Source organism: Papio anubis, chromosome 5 (assembly GCF_008728515.1).
Source record: "Papio anubis isolate 15944 chromosome 5, Panubis1.0, whole genome shotgun sequence".
NCBI lineage: Eukaryota > Metazoa > Chordata > Mammalia > Primates > Cercopithecidae > Papio > Papio anubis.
In genome coordinates, this window is record NC_044980.1 from 137,197,761 (window position 1) to 137,207,304 (window position 9,544).

At 37.4% G+C, this 9,544-nt stretch overlaps 1 pseudogene; it reads left to right on the top strand.

Moving 5' to 3' along the window:
* The first annotated feature begins 6,399 nt into the window (after positions 1 to 6,399).
* Positions 6,400 to 7,784, top strand: LOC108586589 (annotated as a pseudogene).
* Positions 7,785 to 9,544: the final 1,760 nt, after the last annotated feature.

Consider the following 9,544-nt stretch of genomic DNA (forward strand, 5'->3'; position numbering starts at 1 on the left):
TGACATGACATCAAATGCTCTTTTCAAATAACTCTTGAGCACTCATTTTCCATTTTCCCATTTCTTGTATTTTCTAAGAGGAGGGTTGGGAAATAGTACTGAAATAAAACATTTATGGATCTTGTGAGGAGGAGAATGTGCCATTTAAGGACTTTTGGGTCTTAGCCCAAAGCAGTGTACATAAAGTTCCTGATGAATATGGAGGGCTTTGAATGCTTATGTCAGGAGTTTGCATTTAATTCTTCAAGACTTCTTTGTTACATTAAATGCCTGGAGCAGCAACAGCTGCATCACCTAAGAGTTTGCTGTGAAATTAAGAGTTATCAGGCCCCATCTACTGAATAAGAATCTACATTTTAATAAGATCCCCCAAACCATCCATATACACATTAAAGTTTGAGATACAATAATATAGACCAATGGCCCACTAAGTTGACTACACTTGGGAATCATTTGGGAAGCTTTATAAATTACTGGCATTGGGATATATCCCCAGAAATTCTGATTTAATTGATATTGTGTGATATGAGCATTTGGATTTTTAAAACTTCCCAATATTCAACATATTTTGAGAACTACTATTCTCAGCCAATGGCTCCTAACTCTAATTGAACATTAGAATCATTTGAGATATTTAAATTCAACAACAACAAAAAAAGATGTTTGGATCCTAGCATCCACGAGTCTTAGTTAATTTTGGGTGCTGTTTCTAATTCTTTTTTATAATTTCCCGTGTAATTCTAATTTGCTGCAAGCATTGAGAACTTTTACTTTTAGGCCTCTGGAAGATACACCTGGAAGCTATTTTTCCAAAAGTGGAATAGAGGCCTGGAAGAAAGTAAGTGACTTCTTGAAAGCAAACTAGAGTCGAGAACTTCTAGATTGCTGCTCTAACTACAAGAGACTCTTCAGTTCCCATCTTCAAGACGAATAGCACAACATTGTGCAAGTTATAAGCATCACCATTCCTCATACAAGGTTTTTATTGCTTGTTCAACTCCACTGGGTATTGTGAATTCTGTGACATTTGCAAATTCAAAAAGCACCATATTATCTATACATTTCACATTGCTTGTTGAAAGCAAATATTACTCACTGTATTGTACAACTCCCTCATCTCTGCACATTACATTTTAAGAATCCACTAACAGATTTCTTCCCTCTACTCCAGAGCACTACCAATGCATCTCTGCAAGCTTGACTTCTCCTCTTGCCTGAAGAGACTTGGAGACTAAACAGTCTTTTCTCAAGTCTTTGCAATCGGCCTGTATTCTCCGTATAAACACTAGTTTCAGCCTTTATTTTTAGAGTTTTATAATACACTCTGATAAATGCTTTCGTCCTAAGGGCTTGTCAGGAGCAAGGGTGATTGATAAACTGTTTCAAAGGAAAGAGAAAAACGTTCTGTCTAATATCTGCCATTGTGGCAGATTACATAAATAATGTCCTAAAGCTAATCGGTACTAAATGGATTTTGTATTTTAAATGCTTGCTTCAGCCAGCCAGGTATGAATTACATTTCTTTATCAAAATCATTATGAGGGCCGCCTTGACTTGTAAAATCTAGCACATAAATACAGGACACTGAATGGTGCTAGTTGTGTGTACTTGCATTATTAGGGCATTGTTTACTTTGAAAGCTCGTTAATCATCACTACATGTGAAAAGGCCTGCCATAGAAAAATAAAATGTTTGTCCTTGGTCATCAGCATATCTACTTGGAGAGGTGTTGCTTTCTCAGTGTCAGGCGACTGGGGCTTCAGCTCTTCACTCCTTGTTTGCCTAGAATTCTAGGGACAGGATTCTTTTCAGCAGAGTTTTCTGATGTGTGTCAACCAGAGTACTTTTAGGTGGTACATGAGTGAATATTTTGATTTTGGCAATTGCAACATTTGTTTGTCTTTGCATTAAGCCTGCTGATATATTTTACTTCCTACTTTGCCTGCCTCCAGGAGCTCAGAACCAGCAGAAACTAAAATAGAACAGAAGAAGGAGTGAAAAAGAAAGGAGCCAATGGAAGCATAAAGAGGAGGGATCTAATGTTAAAAAAGAGGTATTAATAAGTGCAGAAAAGTGTGTGTGGTGTGTGTGTGCGCATGCGTTTGTATGTGTGTATCTAGAAGCTTCTTCTGAACTTTCTTCAATGGAAAGGTCCATCTCGCCTGACCACAGGAACAGCAGCTAGAGAGCTCTGCTCCCACTCCAGTGAGATGAGAACTTTACTCCTCTCTTAAGGGCTGAGTGAGATGGAACTTTAGAAAGCTCAGTGAAAAGAGTGACAGGCAACAATAAAGAAAGGTTTGGAAATTGTAGTGCAAGCAGTAAAACTACAGGAGTTTTAGAAAAATTAAAGGTCCAAAGCTATGCAGCTCTGCAGGTATGTACACTAAACCTTTATGATAAAACAGCCATAGATACATTGCAGAAAGCCCTGAATTAGGAATTAATGACCACAGATACATTCCCCTGCTGCGTGCTTAAGTCACTATGACTGAGGAAAATCTCTTCTCTTCTGAGCCTCAATTTCTTCTTCTGTAAAATGCAACAGTGAGATTTAAAAAAATACGTTTCATTGTTATTTTGCAAAAGAATAAATCCAGTATGATTGTTTGTTGTTATTGTCGTATTTTTTTAAGTTGAATTTATGCCGTGAACTTCTATTTATGGCAAATGAAATAATTACTTTTCAACTTATAATCATGATACAATGTTTTGCTTTAGGTAAGTTTATTTAAATTAAAAAAATTTTACTTGAAGAAAACATAGTTAATACTTAAAGTAAGAATGGATGCTTTCATAAGGTTTATTCTGTGTCAGACACTGTTCTAAGGGCTTTATGTACATTAACTCATTTGATCCTTAAAATATGCAGAAAACATTATATTCGTTTTTCCCAAATAAAGAGACTGAGACATAAGAGGTTAAGTATCTTGCACAATTCATGAGTAAAGGATGTCAGAGACTGAATCCAGATTCTCTGGCTCCGTAGTCAATGTGCTGTACAGTTAATCACTCCACATATTGCAGCATACATAGCAATACAGGAAGGGAGAATATGGCAAGAATATGAAGGATGCTACTCAAAAGACACTGCCCTAAGTTTTTCTTGGAATTACAGATTTGTTTCTTACTTAAATGTTAAGGTGGCTGCTCAAAAAATGATGTCATAGGTGAACAAATGAATGAATTTGTTTTCTGTATCACAACCAGTGATATCTCTCTAAACCTCAAATTATATCATTTAATTCTTCTGCTTAAACTCCTTTAGTGACTTCCTATGAAGGTCGTCAGATTAAATAAATAAAAACACAGAATACCCAGTTATTTTGATTTCAAATAAACAATGATTTTTTAATCATATCTTTTTAGTGATAAGATATATTTATACTAAAAATTATTTGTTGTTTATTTGAAATTCAAATTTGCTGGGCCTTCTACATTTTATCTGGCAACCTTGCTCTCAATTGCCCTCAGAATAATGTCCAAATTATTTAATTTTCTTTGGAGTTTGTGATGTCCTTGTAGCTTATTTCTTCAACTGCTTTTTACACCATTCCCCACTTAGACTTTATGTTCTAGACATACCTGAATATTTGCAGTTCCCTGAATGAATATTTTTCTCTAAACTTCTGGCCTTTTCACAGGATATTCTCTTATTCTTACTATTCTTCACCTAACTTTTTTGTCAGATCAGATTAGAAGTTGCTCCTCCAAAATGTAGGTTAGGAGCAACTATGCCTTGCTCTTCTCCAAGCAGAGTTCTCATTACACTGTCTAGTAATTGTCAGATAAACAATTATAATTGTTTATCTCTCTCTAGACTTCAGGCTCTTTGAAGGTAGCGGAATATCCATGTTGCTTAGTGTTGCATCCTTTTGTCTGCCTGGCACATAATAGCATCTGAAGCAATATTTGTTGAATGAAATGATCTCACAAGTGTAATTATGGAGAAAGTTAGAGTCTCCTTGCCCACTTTGTTTATTCAGAAAACAAGGAGCCAACAAAGTATACGTAATAAAGAGACTATTGGTGCATATGTGTATTCTGCATGTTTTACCCATGTCAGATCCATTTTTTACATGAATATATTTAACATTAATACAAAGTTTTAAAATTTTGTTTTTCAGGTGTAGAGTATACATGATTGGCTCCTTTCAGCAGCAGTGTCTGTGTGGTTCAAACCAATGGTATAAAAAATTATGGCTTTAATCATTCTGATAAATCATTGTAACTTTACAGCTTATTTATCAATTTCTACAGAATTTAGTATCAAGATGTAGTTTACCCAACTGATTCTATGTTTGCTTACTGGCAACCTTTATATAGTCTGAATGTATAAGACAATGATGAACACCACATAAAATCCAGACTGTATAGTACTAGTGCTGAGCAATTCAAGGCCTCTCAGGGATGTTCCTAGCAAATCTTCTTCTAGAACTTAGACTGATCAGTAGGCAATCATTAATGTAGCCATTTTTCACAGAGGACTACTGTACAGTCATTTGTGATTGTGCTATGCTAATGTGGATCTGGCACCTTCATCATGCAGCTCACTGAATATGAACTTGCAAATTGTTCTGCTGTATCAAGGTCAAGTTTCACCCAAATCAACACGAACATTTTCCATGAATTTAGAAAATGACAACTGGGCAGCCATGCTTGACTCTGGAGGCGGGGCTCAGATACCAGGCCAAATAGAGAATGAGCTAAAACAGGTCCAGTGTGGGAAACAGCTTTCCATAAGACACACCCCACCAGCGTGCCACGTTAATTTACCATTGTCGTGGCAACACTTGGAAATTGCTGCCTTCTTCCATGATAATGACCAAATGACTTGAAGTTGCCACTTTTTTGCTAGGAATTTCTGCATATAATTTAAAGTAGGTATAAATATGCATGCAGACGTGCCTTTGAGCTCCACTCTGGGCACGTTGCCTATGGGGTAGTCCTGCTCTGCAAGGAGCAGTACCTCTGCTGGCTGCTGTACACTGCAGCTTCAATAAAAGTTGCTGTGTAACACCACCAGTTCACCCTTGAATTCTTTCCTGGGCAAAGCCAAGAACCCCTGGGCAGAGCCAAAAACCATCCCAGGCTAAGCCTCAATTTTGGTTCTTGCTTGTCCTGCATAACTACCAGTTCCTTTCTGGATGATAAAGCTGGCTTCAAATAGAGAGCATAGAATTTTGAGTCAAACATCAATCTGAAGACTTTCTGGTTTTGTTAGTCTTTGAGCCTCCATCACCTTCTTTGTAAAATGGAACTAATAATATGAATTTTTGGAAAAGAATTGCTTTAGGTTTCTAACCTTTTAAAAATATTTTAAGCTCAGCCAATTTCATCAGAAAATGCTGTTTGTCTGACTGTGTTTTTTTGTCTGTGTACTGCCTGTCCACTTTTCTCTGCCTCTCTTTTATCTGCTTGGAAGTATACACACACACACACACACCCCTGGGAAATTGGAATGGAAACACCTCTGGTATCCATGGAGCAAGTACTGGCTCAAACCATCCATAGGTTAACTGAATATTAGCGAAGCCAACCTCCTCTGTACTGGTTTGACATTACTCCACTTTAGGATGTCTAAATATCAGAAAGTCTAGTGAGACAGATCACCTTATTTCTAATTGTTATCCCAAGTGATATCAAATGAACTTGATGAGGATCTTGATGAAGAGCTGATGGGAATGTAACCACTATCTTTCTACATCTTCATATTTCTCAACCATAAAGTTCTAATACCTAAAGAGTGTTATGCATGTCTATTTCTTGAAGCCTTAAAAAACCTGCTGAAAATATAAGTGTCTAAAATTTTATTGCCAGAACCAACAACTGGGAAAATATATATGATTAATAATGTTTATAGTAATTTGTTTCTAATAATGAAAATTTCAAAATAACAGAAATATCAAAAACTGGCAGAAATTAGTGGCTATGCTTTACAAATTTTATGATTGAGCAGGGCCATCAGAATCTTGCTCTAATAAAGCTATATGCTGGGAAGCCCCTGGCTTCACCTGGCTACACTGAAGACTGAGTGGATTAACAGCTTGAGATGTACCTGAAGTCCATTCATGGCACGCTGACTGGAAAGTTCTAAACTAAAGCATTTGCTTACAATGGGATATTTTAGCCAGCAAAAATCGTCATATAAATCTAAATGAAAAGATTTCTACAGCAGATTGCATGGGAAAAAAGGTGACAGTTAATTATACATAGTTTACACAATTTTTGCCTATGGGCATACCTGAAGAGCTGTCTGGAGAGAGTCAGCAATATCATATTATGAAGTGATAGGATTCTGGGTTCTAATATATGTGTGTGTGTGTGTGTGTGTGTGTGTGTGTGTGTGTGTATAAAATATAAAAATTTTTACCAGTGTTTGCCACATCTACTGTGAGAATGAAGACCATTCTTGGCAGACTGTTGATATTTCAGAAAATGTCAACATCACTCTGAAGGGATGCATAGTTTTTGTGAAGGGCCCCAGAGGAAACCTGCAGAGGGACTTCAGTCACATCAATGTAGAACTTAGTCTCCTTGGAAAGGGAAAGAAGAGGCTCAAGGTTGACAGAAGGGGGGAAATAGAAAGAAAGTGGCTACTGTTTGCACTATTCGTAGTAACATACAGAACATGATCAAAGGTGTTACACTGGACTTCCATTACAATATGAGGTCTGTGGATGCTCACTTCCCCATCCATGTCATTATCCCTGAGATTAGGTCTCGTGTTGAAATCAGACATTTCTTGGATAAGGCCAGATGAGGTGGCTCATGCCTGTAATCCCAGCACTTTGGGACACTGAGGTGGAGGATCGCCTGAGGTCAGGAGTTTGAGACCAGCCTGGCCAACATGGTGAAACCCGTCTCCACTAAAACTACAAAAAATTAGCCAGGCATGCTGACGGGTGTCTGTAATCCCAGCTACTTGAGAGACTGAGGCAGGAGAATCACTTGAACCCTGGAGGCTGAGGTTGCAGTGAGCCGAGATCACGCCATTGCACTCCAGCCTGGGCAACAAGAGTGAAACTCCATCTCAAATATATATATATAAATATATATATATAATCTCCACAGGGTTCAGATGAGGCCAGGTGTTGCTTGTTCAGTATCTCAAGTCCTGAAAGATGACTTAGTCCTGGAAGGAAATGACATTGAACTTGCTTCAAGTTCAACTGCTTTGATTCAGCAAGCCACAACAGCTAAAAATAAGAGTATCAGAAAAAATTTTGATGGCATCTATGTCTCTGTAAAAGGGACAGTTCAGCAAGCTGAATAAGTTGTAACAGTTGTCTGGTTACATAAACATGATGCCAGATGATTCCAAAGAACTAATTGTGATAGTTAAATGATCCAATAAAAGACTTGTTGATTTGAAAAAAAAAATACCGTTATCAAGTATACTTTTCCAAAATAATAACCCTATACAACAGAAGAGGAGTCTCACCTACTGTTGTTGGTTTTCAGTCTATCCTCCTCCACCCTATTTATTTCCCATCAGGTGATGGCCTTGCACTTTGGAAGATCAACTTCACTTTTCTGGGGATGTTTCATGATTAGTTCAACTGAACCTTATTAATTCCATTTCTTTTTATCAGTGATTGATACAAGCAACTCTATCTAAGGTAATAAGAACATGTCAATTTTTAGTTCACAAGAACTAGTTTAAGACTGGGGATCTGACTCAGTTTGAAACAATGAGATGGAATTAAAGTTTATTAGTGGTTTCTGGAAAAGTTTTCTTGTTTTTAAAACAGAGACTCAAGGAAGAGATTATCTCTTTTTTCTCTGTGGTTTTTTTTTTTTTTTTCCAGTTGCAGATGTGCCACTTTGCCTGAGCATTGGATCTAACTAAGAGAATTAAAAAGAAATAGAGTCAGAGTTCCAAATTAAGTACTCCAGGCTTAGTTTACTGTTACCTGAACAAATACTTTTCCTTATAGCTTAATGCTGTTTGATTTCATTTCTGTTGAATGCATTTTAATAGGTTCATCTACTTGATTGGTGGCAAGAATAGAGTTATCCCACCTCCAGGCAGGCATGTCAAAGAGATATTTTTTAAGGTATGGTGATGTATATAATGTTTAACATATATACATTAAAGAAACAAACAAAAAACTCACAAGTTGTTCATCTCAGCATTGTGGAAATGTGCAAGCCATATACATAATTTTAAAATTTCTAGTTGCCACATTTTAAAAAGTAAATATAAACAGGTAAAATTAATTTAAATAATATGTTTTATTTAACTGTAATATATGAAAATCGTTTAAATATTTAATCAATACAAAATTATTAATGACCTATTGCATTTTGGGGAGCAGTAAGCATTTGATGTCTGATGTGCATTTTATATTCAGGGCACATCTCCATTTGGGTAGCTGCAGTTTGAGTGCTCAGTAGCCACAGGTGGCTAGCGTTATTCAACACCATAGGTCTATTTCCATGCTAGTATTTTCTACATGCCAGAAACATCAGCAAGATTGGGAGCTTGTTAGCAATACAATTTTAGTCCCCACCCCAGACTTAGTGAAACAGAATCTGAATTTTTATTTATTTAGTTTTATTTATTTACTTACTTACTTACTTATTTTGAGATGAGTCTCGCTCTGTCGCCCAGGCTGGAGTGCAGTGGCGCGATCTCGGCTCACTGCAAGCTCCGCCTCCCGGGTTCACGCCATTTTCCTGCCTCAGCCTTCCGAGTAGCTGGGACTACAGGCGCCCGCCACCACGTCCGGCTAATTTTTTGTATTTTTAGTAGAGACGGGGTTTCATCGTGTTAGCCAGAATGGTCTCAATCTCCTGACCTCGTGATCCGCCCACCTCAGCCTCCCGAAGTGCTGGGGTTACAGGCATGAGCCACCACGCCTGGCCAGAATCTGCATTTTAACAAGATTATCAGGTGATTTACTTTTATGTTAAAGTTTGAGTAAGTATTATCATTGTTGTTGTTTCTGTTTTCACTGTTATTTAGTTATTAACAGAAATGAACCACTTGTAGCACATTTTATGACTGAGCTATGGCAAACTGGGAGTACAGTCAAGGTATGTTGCAGACAAATACCTGAATGCAGACCTGATCAGGGCTGGCATAGATTCTTCAGACTGCCTAGGCCTTATGCTAGTTCTGAAATGAATGGTGTAAGCCTAATAGTAACAGAAAAGATTGGTTGTAAGCCCCACGTGAATGGCACAGCTGTAATGTGTTGATGCATTCCTAATCAACAGATTTATTTATACAGCCTTGTTTTGCATGAGAAATATCTGATATGGGATTGTTGGTAAAATATTTACAGTTCTTCAAGTTTTCTTTTGGAGAGATGGGCCGGAAATTGAATGGAACAATGTGAGGTCGTCATTAGACCCTTATCACGTGCCAGGTTTCTGTGCATTTGTTTTGGTTTGATTTCTATCTGCTTTGCATTCTTCCTCATGATAAATGGTACCAAATCATTAGTTAATAATTCCCCATTCAGTGGAAGGGAGAGACCAAAGGATTTTCAGAGATAACACAACTGGTCTTGAATTCCACAGTGAGCATAAACCT